Source organism: Xenopus tropicalis, chromosome 1, assembly GCF_000004195.4.
Source record: "Xenopus tropicalis strain Nigerian chromosome 1, UCB_Xtro_10.0, whole genome shotgun sequence".
Classification (NCBI taxonomy): domain Eukaryota; kingdom Metazoa; phylum Chordata; class Amphibia; order Anura; family Pipidae; genus Xenopus; species Xenopus tropicalis.
Genome location: NC_030677.2, coordinates 73,538,289 through 73,553,304, shown reverse-complemented (window position 1 = coordinate 73,553,304; position 15,016 = coordinate 73,538,289).

Sequence of the window (15,016 nt, the reverse complement as noted above, 5' to 3'; positions counted from 1 at the left end):
AGGGTCCTAAATACAGAAGTGGGTGTATATTGAACCACTCAGTAACCCGTCGGGTGTCTTCTTTATTCCGCCCCTCCCCCGGGCTGTGACGCGCCTCAATCCTGACTGTACCGCTCTCTCTCTCTGTTCCCTTCCTGCCTGGCGCCTCCTTTTAGTCGTCACGTGATCGCTCGGACCCTGGCGTCACACTGCTAGTCAGTTATAAGGGAATGGGACGTGCTCGTTCACGAACGCTGGGTTGAAAATGACAGCCATCGCAGTCTACAGACTAAAATGGCGGCATTTTCGCCGGGTGAGTTCGTGATGTCACTTTGGACGCGCACGAGCGGAAGCGGCGGTTCCTTGCTCCCATTTTCTCTTCATATCAGTGTATTAATGGCGGAGTCCCATGTTATGCAATGAGGCGCGGCGATGCGCCACCTGTGTAATGACGTGGCCGTAGGAGGAGGTGGTGGGCGGATTTGGGCTTTAAGATAATTTATATGCGCATTCTGGTATAATAATATAGGGAACATTATCACTGACGGGGGCGCTTAGATGTAACATGTAAGAGACGAGTGTGCCCAAATGGCATGTGAGTGTAGCACTGGGCTTGGCGCTGTGCGGGCGGGCGGGCGGGTGCGCGCACATTTACTTTGTTCCCGCTCGTGCAGGAGCCTTGTGTAATCCCAAGGGGGCGCCCTCTGCTTCTTCCCTGCGTCACCAGGCGGGGTGGGGGGGGTTATGTACATACACACAAAACAGAAAAGTCCAGAAAAAAACGAGCGAGGTCGAGGAGGCACGCACGGGCGGGGCAACAATTTGTAACTTGGTTTGCCCGCCTACTTGTTTTGCCAGGGCGGGTTATATAGTCCTACCAATTCTGGGAACTTGTGTCGCTTATTTGGCTATTTTCAGGGCTATTTTTGTAAAATAAATGGACAGTAGGCGCATTTCCAGTACTCCCAGGCACATCATTAGACTCTGCTATAACTTTAAGGTTTATGGGACATAACATTTTTTTTTTTTTTGCTGCCAACAATATGTGCCTTGTTTCCATCCCACTGGCTAACTTTAATACAATGGTGGGGAAACATGCAGCACTTTGGCATTCCAAAGTAGCCAGAAGTTTCTGTGCGAGCCTGTGCCATGTATGGTTCACTGATTTGCTTGTTTGCCAGTTGGAAGGAAACAAGGGGTGTTTTATTACTACAGTAGTGAAGATTTGTCGCGGCAACAAAACATCCCATGCACCATCACCCTAAAGGACAATAAACTTTGTAGTTCCCCCAGTGAGTCTTCAGAAAAGAGAAAGCACCAAACCAGGGAATTCCTAGAGCTTCACATTATTACTATCTTGCCTGTGCTTCCCTGGAAAATATTAAAACTAAGTTTAAGTATATTTGATATCTCACCGGTAGTATAGGTGGGCCTGGGTGCTCATGCCCCAGACCTTCAGCTTGAGGGGGCCATATAGGAAATCCAAAAATAGAGCATTGCAGGCACTCCAGGACTTGAAGAAAAGTATCAGACAGTAGGCTCCAAAGATTGAAATAAAATAAAAAAGTTTATTATATTAACACTTAATGCTACATAGCCTCATGCGTTTCGTACCTTCATGGTACTTAATCATAGGCTAAATGAGAGGACATTGACAACATGTATTTAAAGCCAAATTAGCCAATGGCTGTACAAAGGTCAACCAATCACAACATGTTGAAATTAATTGGAAAAGACAAATCAAAGCTTAAACATCAAAGACATTAGTGTTCGATCATATGGTATAAAGATCTGCCAAGGATTATCAAGGAAAGTATGTAAATACACTGTTCTCCTTTCGATTCTGTAGAATGGACATACCTGTGGGCCACTATGGAGATCATGGGCATAGGCAAAAATTTTCAAAAATGGGTCTCTGCCCTCTACAACAATCCTCTTGCCCGCATAAAAACAAACCAAACAATTTCATCCCCCTTCTCGCTCTCTAGAGGCACCAGGCAGGGTTGCCCCCTCTCCCCTTTATTGTTTGCTATCGCAATGGAACCTTTGGCTGCTATACTTAAAAATACACCATCCGTTAAAGGCCTACAGATAGGTAAACTCACTGAAACCATAGCCATGTATGCTGATGACACGATACTCTTCCTAGAAAACACATACCAAACCTTAGACTCAGCCCTCATAATTATAAATACACACACAATATACTCTGGACTAAAAATTAACTGGAATAAGTCAATAATTTTTCCCATAGATACCTTCTCCCTAGACACACTTAAATATAAAGCCCCCCTGCAATGGACCACAACATTCAAATACTTAGGTGTATACATACATAGGGAAGTAGAGAAATACGTAGAACTCAATCTAAACCCCCTGCTAGCACTAGTAGAAAACAAAAGCAAAGCATGGCGCAATCTCCCATTAACCCTGTTAGGCCGTATTAACCTATTCAAAATGATTCTCCTCCCCAAATTTACATATTTATTCCGCCAAGCACCGGTTATGATACCACGTAGCTTTTTCCATAAACTTAAAACCTTACTATCTACAATGTATTGGGTCTCAACCCCCCCCCCAGAACAGCCCTAACAACACTACAACATCCCTCCGACTCAGGCGGGCTGGCCGCCCCCAACATGTTTCTTTATTACATCGCCACTAAACTTGTAAATGCCTGGTGGTGGGGCTCCCCAACCCTGGATAACGCAGCCACTATACTGGAAGCTCAACTAGTCAATTCACTAGAAACACTCAAAAACCTACTCTATCGGGGCATTAGTAACAATGCAACACTTCCTCCCCTAATGAGAGCTACTGTAAAAACCTGGAAAACAGCACTAGTATACTTCCCTAGAAAGGAAAGTTGGTGTTCCAAAAATACACCTCTCTGGCACAACCCTCACCTCCCCCACCTATTAACAATCCCTGATCCAAACATCTGGGCCAAACACCAAATAAAATACCTAGGAGAAATCATAGAACAAGGTGAAATACCCACCTTTGACACCCTTAAAGTGAAATTTAACCTACCCAACAAAATGTACTTTAGATTTCTACAATTGCGCCATGCTCTGCAAGCCCAATTTGGGAAAAACAAAATAGACACTACCCCCAGAAGAATTGAAGAAATGGTCCTAGAACCAAATCTACTTAAACCAGTATCTCAATTCTACTCACTGCTTAACAAACCCGAAAAACCCATACTTCCCAAACTCTATGAAAAATGGAAAAGAGACATCCCCCACCTAACACCCGAAATGTGGACAGAGACCTTAGAAACCTATAACTCAACCTTAATTAACTCCAAAGATAAAATGATCCAGTTTAGATTCCTACACAGAACCTACCTCACCCCTCACAGACTCCACCTAATCAACCCTGAAATTCCTGACATTTGCCCAAAATGCTCTCAATCCCCAGCCGACTATATACACATGATGTGGGCCTGCCCTACAATTAAAAGATTTTGGACCAAAATAACTGAAGAAACTAGCTGCCTATTGGCACTCATATTACCTTTAGAGATACCCCCACTACTACTAAACCAAGTGGAAGACATAACCCCGGCCCCAGCTGAAAGAACATTGCTATGTTTTCTCTTTATACAAGCCAAAAGACTAATAACCCTCAAATGGAAATCAGAACACCCACCAAAAAAAAAACAATGGATAGACCTCATTAACAGCTCAGTCCCCCTATACCACTTGACATACCTTAGCAGAGGATGCCCCCAAAAGTTCCACAAAGTGTGGACCCCATGGATAACTGAACATTTACCTGCATTATTACCATAAAGGAGAGTCAGCCCCCCTCCTTTAACCCTACACTCACCCCCCCCTACCCTCTCCCCCCCCCCTCGGAAACAACAGTAAACAATATAAGTTGGGAAACAGTTTATTAACATAAATATAAGTTAACGGCAAAATACAGCTGTCTACACATCCACCTATGTTTAGGCTGTAAATGCCTTGTTTGAATCATTGTAAGGAAACTCAATGCCTGTACCAAATGCTACATAAGTAAGTCATTGTTCAGACTGCCTGTACCAAGAACCGTAACATGCTATTTTATTTATTTCCATTCTTTCCTATCTCCTCTCTCTTCTTCCTTTTCTTTCTTTATGTTAAATAAAACTCAATAAAAACAATTTAAAAAAAAAAAAATACACTGTTCTCAAAATGTATAATGTATATTAATGTATGTCTTTAAATAAAGTATTATTTATTTAATAAAGTATTATTTATTAAATGCTAAGTTTGTTATTAGTCTTTTTATTAAAGAGTGCTACATAAAAGAGTTACTTAAACATAGCAAGATACGTCGTAATCAAAGTTTAGGCCGTCTGGTTGGTGTGTTTGTAAATAGAAGATCCACTTAGTTTCTTTTTTAATAAGAGCATTTACTATATTGCCTCCTCTAAGACTCGGAAAGACTTTATCTATGCCTATAATGGAGAGGTAAGATAATGATCTGTTTGAACAGTGATCCCCAACCAGTGGCTCGTGAGCAACATGTTGCTCCCCAACCCCTTGGATGTTGCTCCCAGTGGCCTCAAAGCAGCTGCTTATTTTTGAATTTTTGGTAAGGAGGCAAGTTTTGGTGCCATAAAAACCAAGTATAACGCCAAACAGATCCTTCTATAGGCTGCCAGTCCACATAGGGGCTATTAAGTAGCCAATTATAGCTCTTATTGGCACCCCCAGGAACCTTTTTCATGCTTGTGTTGCTCCCCAACACTTTTCCCATTTGAATGGGGCTCACGGGTATAAAAGGTTGGGGATCCCTGTGTTTGAACATTCTTGGAAATGTCAGGCCACTGGTGTATTAGATTTGTCATCAGTAATATTTAGAACATGTTCGCAAACTCGTTCTTTTAATTTCCTACTAGTTTGGCCCACATACTGCTTGCCACATTGTTAGGAGATAAACAACATGTTTAATATTACAATTTATATAATGTTTAATAGGATAACTCTTTTTTTGTAATAGTTGAGAAGAACTTATCCGTTTTAGTAATAAAATTACATGTAATACATCTCGTGGAGCCACAACCGAACATCCCTTTAATAGAAAGCCATGTTTTGTTAGATCTATTTGATTGAATAAAAGTAGGGGATAGCTTGTTTCCCTGGGTTTCCGTTCTCCTGGGTACAAACTTTAACCCTTTGTCTAATATGAACCTCAATGTAGGATCAGTAAAGTGTATACTGTCTCTTTATCTTTATGAAATTTTGAAAAATAATTGGTTGCACCAGTAATAATGTAGGTGTCTCATAATTAAGGGGGTGTACACTCATTGAATTATTTATATGTTTATATATTTGTTTTTTCTTTGACACGTATGATTCAGTTATATAACAGTAACACATTAACATTTCCAAGGAGTTACATACTTTTAAATATAGGCACTTTAATTAGATTTACCAGAGAACCCCTATGTTTGTAAATGACAGCTGCTACTTTGGCCATGCATTTTTAATATTCTTGGCCTAATTTCCCATATATAGTTTTTTCTTACATGATTAATTTTGTTTATTATAGTGCTGACATGTTTGCACAACATCTTACATTGATTATCATTCACATCAGTAGGTGTCTCAGAGATGCATATCATTTTAAGGCCCCTATTAAATGCAGTTTTGGGCTTCAGTCCTTTAGAAGGATATAATGAGCTTGAGACAGCTCAGAGATGTACAATTAAATTGGTAATTGGGATGTAAGATTTAAACTATGAGGCTAGACTGTCATGGTTAAGGTTGAGTTCTTTGGAGAAAAGTTGCTTGTGAGGGGACATGATTACTCTTTATGTTCTTTAAGGACTTTAAAGAATTTTTTCCCATAAATAGATCAGTGCACCAGAGGCCACTTCTTTAGATTAGAGGAGAAGAACTTTCATTTGAAGCAGCTTAGGTAGTTTTTCACTGTGACGGCAGTGAGGTTGGGGGTAGTAAAGTAAGTAAAATGCTTAAAAGCATGAATGGAATCTGGCATCGCAACTCCTATGAGGGGCTTCAATGAGTTCTTGAGTAAGCATAATATTCTAGGCCAGGGGTAGGGAACCTATGGCTCGGGAGCCAGATGTGGCTCTTTTGATGGCTGCATCTGGCTCGCTGCCAAATCTTTAATAAAAAAAATAACGGGGGGCGTGGCCTGCACTCGGCGGATAGAAGACGTGTTCTAAGCCTTAGAACACGTCTTCTATCCGCCGAGCGCAGGCCATGCCCTCCTCCGCATCCGCATCCAGCATTCTTGGCACCCACCCTACCTTGTCCCACAGCATCCATAGCCAAACATACTGTATGGCTATCACGGAATTACATTTTAAATTTTGTGGTGTTTATGGCTCTCTCAGCCAAAAAGGTTCCCGACCCCTGTTCTAGGCTATTGTGATACAAAAATCTACAGGTAGTATTGATGTTGGTACATATAGTTTATATATGTGAGTGTATAGATAGGGTAGTAATGGTCTATATATGGCACTGGGGTTCATTTGGAGTGATTGAACTTGATGGACTTTGTTATTAACTTATAGTTAACAAACATAACTATATAACTGTAACACATGCTATTTCCAGTTTCATCAGAAGCCAGTTAATCTGCATTGGATGATTTTAGAGTGTGGGATAAAACCAACAGAAACATGAGGAAAATATACAAACTTTTTGCAAATCCCCAGGCCAGAACTGAACTCATAACTCCAGCTCTGCAAGGCAGAAGTCCTATTCACTATGCCACCATGATTTATGTTTTGGGGCCATGTATCCCAGTGTTCCTGTCCATATAATGATTACATTCCTGTATTAAGTCTTCACTCTTAGGCCAAAATCTTTTCACTTAGCCTTCTTGATCCAGCAAGATGTTTTCCAGTTTAGATCTCTAAAATACAGCTTGTATAAATTTTGTTGTTACACAAAATACATGCAGTTGTGTAAAGGACATAGAGTCGGGTCAAACAGTTTCTATGCACTAATGTCAATACTACTTGGCCTGCTATCAAATCCGCTTATTTGACTCAGTAACATTCCACGCTCAATCCACATGACTGCTACTTACTTCCCACTAACACTTTTTGCTTGCTCCCCCTTGCATCCCTCCACATTGTGCCTAAGGTGCATGCCTATACTGCCTACTCCTACTTTTGGCTCAAAAAGGAAGAATGTGTACTTGTTCACCTTAATCCTCTTATTAAACCAGTAAATGGGAACCACACTGCTGTTTGGTACACTGTAGTGCCACTGAGTGAACTTAACCCAAATATAGTAGTAATAAAAGCAACATGATCGGTGTCAAAATTACTTTTGTACATGATTCTATGCTCCATACGTTGACACAAGGCCATGGTTGAAACCCTAAAAGTTCCACCAGCATTGAGGTGGCAATAGCTGTAGAGTTCCACAGTGCCAATAGGCACACAGGAGGCTGAACAGATACACCGAGGCTTAACAAAAATATGTGGGAGTGCAAAAGAAGCCTGTTTGGAAGCAAGTTCTTTTATTACACAGTGTTTATATGCACGTCAATGTTAATACTCAAATCAAATTTGTGCAACTACATTTGTGGCCATAAATTAGCCCTACTGCCTTTAACTTTTTTATAACCCTTTTATAACTTTTTTAACAGCACAACACAGCGTGATGTAGATATTGTAGACAGAAATATGTTACCAAAGAGTAAGGTAAACAGAAAATGTAAATATTACAAATTATTTAGACAAAATTGGTTTAAAGTCAACAGAAAGAAAAAAGAGGCTAAAGCAGGTAAATGACCATTGAATTTGTCCTAGCTGAACAAACAGTATTGTGAAAGATATTATAGATGTTATGTCCCAGTGTTGATACAATTTGAACTAAATTTAAATACAGTCTAAGGGGGTATGTCAGTGGAAAGGTAAGCTGATTGATTTGCATTGATTTGATAAATTTAAGTCTTTCTTTTACCATTGTTATAGATTGGATACATTTAATTGATTGGATACATTTAAGTCTTTCTTTTACCATTATTATAGAGAAGTGAACCCCAACCAGTGGCTCATGAGCAACATGTTGCTCACCAACCCCTTGTATGTTGCTCCCAGTGGCCTCAAAGCAGGTGCTCATTTTTGAATTCTTTGGTTGCATAAAAACCCAACATAATGCCAAACAGAGCATTCTGTAGGCTGCCAGTCCACATGGGGCCTATTAAATAGCCAATTACTGCTCTTATTGGTACCACCAGGAACCTCTTTTGCTTGTGGTGCTCTCCAACACTTTTTCCATTTGAATGTGGCTCACAGGTATAAAAGGTTTGGGATCCCTGTTATAGAAAAAGAGAGGGGGAACTATCCAATGTAGAGCTATTACCCAGCGTGTAGCTGCAAGTATCTGGGCTACTAATATTCATTTCTCCGGGGGGAGGTTAGGTCGAGCATGTAACAGCAATGGTATTTTTATGGTTAGTTGGATATGCATAGAAATAAGTTGTGAGATAAGTTGGGATGCTTCAAACCAAAGAGCAGAAACAATGGGGCAATGCCACCATACTTGTAAATAGTCTCCCCATTAGTGCAACCCCTGTAGCAGGTTGGCGGGACACTTGAATCTATAGTATTGTGGATAGGGGCGAGATACCAATTATACATTACTTTATAAGCAGCTTCTTTTATTCCCACTTTAGGATAAAGTTTTAGGATAACCAGATTTTCTCCCAAGCGAAGATCCAAGATCAGTATCCTATGCTTTAATATAAGCATGTGAGACATTTGGAGTATCTGTTAGCTAGAAGAAAATCACAAATATAATATTCTTAGAGCAAGAGAGATTACAGCAGCAGTTTGTATGCTGAGCCTTCTAATGTAGGCTAACGTGGGGACTGAGACTTAATATTTGGAGTTAGGAATGGCATTTTTAGCAGACTTACAGTATCATGATCCAAATTGCAGAAAGAACCCTTATCTGGAAAACCTCAGGTCCCGAGCATTCTGGATTACAGATCCCATACTTGTATGATCATAATCAGATGTTAATGGTACTGGTAACTGGTTTAGTTGTATATCTGGATGTTGATTTCACATCTGTGCCATTGAGAGGAAAAAAAGATAAATTAACCCCAATTTGTTTGGAGGACTAGATAATTCCAGATTTGGTTATTGTGGGGCAGGACTGCAAAAAGTGAAAAATCAGGATCCAAATGACAACATAAGTCTTTAATTGGTGCTTACTCTTGGAAGGATAAAAGTGAAAAGTTAGAATTCTGTTGTCCTTATTCAATCCTGGGGACCCTGCATACTACCAAAATTAAAGAAACAAATGGCAGGGAAACACCAAACACATCAAGTATCCACCTGTAAAGGGAAAAAAAAAGTTTTTTGCATAGTTGCCACCCTCATAGCCAAAAAGAATACATGGCTTATGTAAGCATAGCTGATGTACCAATACAAGTACCAGCACCAGCAGGATCACTCCCATGCCTTCTATAGAACCTCGCAAGCTTTTAGATGGCAAACTTTTACATTCGAGTTTTATGCGTTTTTTTGCATTTAATAAATACCAGACATTAGAGTTTTTAAAGGATAACTTGAATGTGAGTTTTTTAGCGCAAAAAAAAACTTGAATCTTGAAAAAATCAAACTCGACTATTGATAAATCTCCCTCTTGGTATGTTAAAGGAGAAAAAAAAGTAAAAAGTAAGTAAGCTTTATCAGAAAGGTACAGCCATAAGCACTCACAGAAACACTGCACTGACTTCTCTGTCAAAAGATGTGTTGTGTCTGTTTTCCTGTGCCAGAGACATGCAGCTCTCTCCTGCTCCCCCTCCCTCAAGAATGCTAAGAACTCACTTCCCTCCCCCCCTTAGGAATGTGGAGCTGAGCCAATCAGCAGGAAGCTTCCTCATAGTCTTACAAACTGAGCATGTACACTGGTCTGGGTCTCGGTACAGGAGCGAGGCATTATGGGAACTTTCTTTACACAGCTCAGCATTTCTTCTTCCTGTTTGGCTTCTGATCATCTGAACAGGTGAAATATGGGAAGACTTAAGGGCATTATTGAGAGAACTGAAGGTATCCCTGCAGCTTGAGATTAACTCTTATTAGCCTTTCCTTCTCCTTTAAGCAACAATGGAAATCATATCCAAATGATAAATGTTCTTATACTATATAACCAACCTTTGCCTCTGATACAAAAATAGAGCCCATATAGTAACCATGCATCAGGTGTTCTCCACAGGATAAGGTAAATATATATCACTGGCTGTGTAAATACCCTGGGAAATGCTAATATCTGCATTTCAGTTGCTAGTTCCTAGTCCTTCCCTCAACCTGCCTCTGCATCAGCCCCAAGGTAAGAACTCCTTTCTAGATGACCATGTCTTCCACCCTGTTTACTTTATTACAAAGGAATTATCAGTGACTGCCACTCAGCAAGTCCAGTCAGAAAACAGAGTCTGTGCTCCAAACAAGAGAACACAGTGGGAGAATCTTTTTTTAGGTGTCATTTATGTTTTTAACAATAGAGGAGGTTCAAATAAAAGCACTAAAAATCCTCCTGCATTTACAGGCTACTGAAATATGAAATCCAAGCTATTCCCCTGCCCCCCAAAATGAATACTACTGACCCCTTATTCAGTGGTCTGAATTGCAAATTACCATTTGTGCACGGACAACAAGAAATCTCTAGTGTTATTTTTTATTTCATCATACTTTGGAGAACTGACCCATGTTCTACTACTGTGATTCATCAAAAAAGTTAAAAACCGACACCTCAGTAAATATTTAACTAATGCAGAAGTATGCGGATCTGTCAAAATAGCTGTATTTAAAGTGGAACACATGTCCTTTTCTGGCAGGATTTTCAGCTATACAGTCCCCTTCTATGTTGTCAAAAACTCAGTTGCCTGGAATGTGAGCTATTTGCATACTAAGTGATGATAAGTCCTACATTTAAAGTGCACTGCAGTTGCTGCTGGATGGCTTGGGTGCAAAAAGCAGCAGCCAGCAGCATAGAGTTATGTGTTATGAGTGACATTACAAAAAAAAAACAACAATAAAACTACTGTTTGATGTCAATGTTTTTAATAGGGCAGAATTATAAACATATATGTAGGGTGGTATTTTTTTTCAGAAGTGGTGACAACCCCAGCTGCAAAGTTATAAAGGACAGAAGTGCTTCTCATGCTTTTTGTTCTAAAAAAAAACCCAAAACTTTAAGCATTTAGCATTTGGGCCCATCAGTTAGTAATCCTATGTATGACACCTTTAGCCTCCCCAAACTAAAATATCACTTTCTGTCTATGGATATCAGTAAAAAAAAATCTTGTGGGATCAAAGAGACAGATCAATTAATCTCATGGATTCATCAAACACCAGAAATTAATTTATAGTCCTTTTGGTCATCTAGCACATCAATTAGCTCTGGCCCTAGAACAGCCTAATTGCTAATTTGAGAAAAAACTTATTTAGGACTTTAACTTTTTTAGCCTGGCTGATAGCATACCTCCCAACACTACATAGACTTGTCCCAAGAACTGAAAATCAGTAACAAATAAGTTATTACAGTGTGATCGGTGGTCAGAATACTTGTTTAAGTAGGCATATTGTGCACTGACAAATATAAGGGTAAAATAATCCACAATGTAAACTTATAACCCTAATAAGATTGCTCAAATCAAGATCAAAGTAATCACACTGTGTGATCTATGGTCAGTCAAAATACCTTATCTAATGTGTAATCAACACCAATGCAGAACTAAAAAATAAAATAACTATTATATATAAATTAATAAAAAAAAATGAATGACCTGTGTGAACAGTAGACACAATAATGTATCTGCTAGTTTTACTGTTATATGGCACTCTTACTGACAAAAACAGATAATCACTGACCAAACAATGCAGTAAAAGCAGTTAAATAAGTGAAAAGTAATTGCAGTTATGTACCTGATCCACTAAGTGCACATACGTTTTTATGGCCAAAAACAAAACACAAACCATAAAATTCAATACAATCACTCAAATAAAAAAGACAACACTGATGACTGATCAATATACCTGATCCACTGCACAGGCACAGTTTTATGGGTAAAAGTGAGTTACAAAACAATGTAAGAAATGGCTACGAAAAACTCGCGTTTTTTCGCGCAAATCGTATTGGTAACGAAAAAGTCGTAAAGACGCCGAAAAAAATCGCAAAAAATACGAAAAAGTCGCAAAATGTTCGTTTTCAAATCGGAATTTTTCCAATTCGGTTCAGATTCGTGTCTTAGTAAATGTGCCCCTTAGTGTGCTTAAATGTTTAGTGGTCAAAACACTTACCTTACTAGTTTCAAATGCAGAAACAGTTTTACAGCAAAAGCAAGTAATCAACAATTCAAAATACATTAATATCACTTGGCTCAATAAAATAAAAATGTGATCATGCACTCTGATTAAAGGTCAGAATATCTAACCAGCTAGACACACTATGCAATAAACAGCACACTGGACCTCTGTGCTAGCAGACAAATGGTAAAAGGAGGTTCTCCCCTTAGAGCAGTGGTCCCAACCAGTGGCTCAGGAGCAACATGTTGCTCACAAACCCCTTGTATGTTGCTTCCAGAGGCCTTAAAGTAGGTGTTTATTTTTGAATTCCTGACTTGGAGGCAAGTTTTAGTTACATAAAAACCAAGTGAACTGCCAAACAAAGCATCCTGTAGGCTGCCAGTGAACATAGGGGCTACAAAATTACAGCCCTTATTTGGTAAACCCAGGTACATTTTTCATGCTTGGGTTGCTCCCCAACTCTTTTTACATTTGAATGTGGCTCACAGGTAAAAAAAAGTTTGGGGATCCCATGTAGCCCCCTTAACAAGGAACAATCTAGAACAGACTGGTGCCTCCTGTTCTGAACTGAGCACAAAGCACCTACTGACGCAGGGGAATCCTGAAGCTATCACCACTTCCAAAGATGACAATAGCTCTAGGGTCCCCACAGCAGCCAGCATCAATCACCACAGCACGTGCACCTAATTGGGCAGACACGCCATTTTGATAGCAAACTCCAGAAGTGACAAGAACATTTTCAGATCAGCTGCATCCAATTTGTGTTAAAGTGCAAGTGCAGCAACGCACATTTTGAGAAATCATCCTTAACTGCGTCAGGTGCATCTCCCCCTGCCAACTGCAATTATGCTGGAATTATGAGAAAAACACTGCATTATTGGTGAAAACATGACAATTGCAGGTAGAATTACAATTACAGATCATGACCCCTATGATGTATTACGGTTTACTGATCCTAAATCACTCTACTGATAGGAAGAATGGATTTTGAGATATGACTCCTCCTGCATTATTTCTTCAGCCAAACAGGACAAACAGGAAAAATTAACACACTCCATATTTTATACTTGCAAAGTAGATAGATTACCAGTATATAACCCTTTCCTTTTACCTATTGTTGTGACTGTTTTGTAGTCAGGAGTCCATTATGCAGGGGGACTATCTATGTACTGGAAATCTTATTATCTGCCTCACAAGGACCAAACAAAATAGAGTAGCTTTAGTTTTGATGTTTGCCCTGTTCAAGAAATGACAAAACTGTAGAATTATCAAAATGGGCAAAAAGTATATTCAACACAAGCTCTATGCTTTCAACAAGAGGGTATGCTTGCCCCTAAATATAATGAATCAAATTTATTAGCAGAAATTCATTTTCTGAGTAGATTATTTAGGAAACACTTCACAGTTGAATGGAAGTGGAATATTCAGTCACTGTTTTAAAGAAATAAATGACTTTGGGCCACGGATTTAAAAGTTCACATTCATTGTCAGAAATGCCCTACATAAACTACAGCTTGTTCCACACTGGCCGAAAACGGTTCTGGGCGGGAAAATTGGCACCAAAGGGGCAATAGTTTATTTGGTTCTGATGAATAAGTAACTAATCATTTAAAAGGTTTAATGACCTTGGGCCACTGGATCCATTCGATATATTTGTAGCCAGGACTGCTCACATTGTATGCAACCTGTTCTGCCCAGGAGCAAAAAGGTTCTGGGCAGGAAAATTGGCATTAAAGTGGGCATCTCTGCAATTCTGCCTATTTGAATAAGTAACAGGTGCTGAAGGGATTAAATGGCCTTGGGCCACAAATTTCAACTCATGCATTGTATGCAACCTGTTTTTGCCTGGCCCGAAAAAAGGTACCCATGCCTGCAAATATATGGGTTGAAATCAGTAGCCCAAGGTCATTTTAACCTCTTCAACACCATTGTTACTTATTCAAATTGGCAGCATTGCATGGATGCCTAATTTGATGCAACTTTTCCTGGCCAGAACCTTTTCGGGCCAGGCTGGATCAGGTTGCATACAATGTGGGGCACCCCTGCCTATAAATATATGGGTTGAAATCAGTGGCCCAAAGTTATTTAACTCCTTCATCACCCCTGATACTTATTCAAATTGGCAGAATTGCAAGGATATCCACTTTGATGCCACTTTTCCTGCACAGAACCTTTTCAGGCCAGGCCGGAACAGGTTGCATATAATGCAGGGCCATTTAACCCTTTCAGCACCCATTACTTATTCAGGTAGGCAGAATTGCAGAGATGCCAACTTTGATGCCACTTTTGCTACCCAGAACCTTTTTGGGCCTGAGTGTGCGGCCTCCAATGCAGGGCACACCACTGCCTACATGAAATCAGTGGCTAATAAGGTCTTTTAACCCCTTCAGCACCCGTTACTTATTCAAATAGTTGAAAGCTGTAGTTTATGTAGGGCATCTCTGACAATGAATGTGAACTTTTAAATCCGTGGCCCAAGGTCATTTATTTCTTTAAAACGCCAGTTACTTATTCAGTGACCGAATAAGAATCCAACTTCAACGCTATGTAAAATCATGTTTCCCCAGTAGCCCTGTGCCTATTACTCAGCGTCCCTCTAGCAGTACAGATAAGATCACACAGTGCCCAACCAAGGCAGTTCTGTAGAGTGAATACTGCAGTCTTCCAGCAGCCCTGCTCATATCACACCTCAACTCCTGCCTTTACTGTATCGCACTGTGCTCTGCCAGCAATTCTATACTT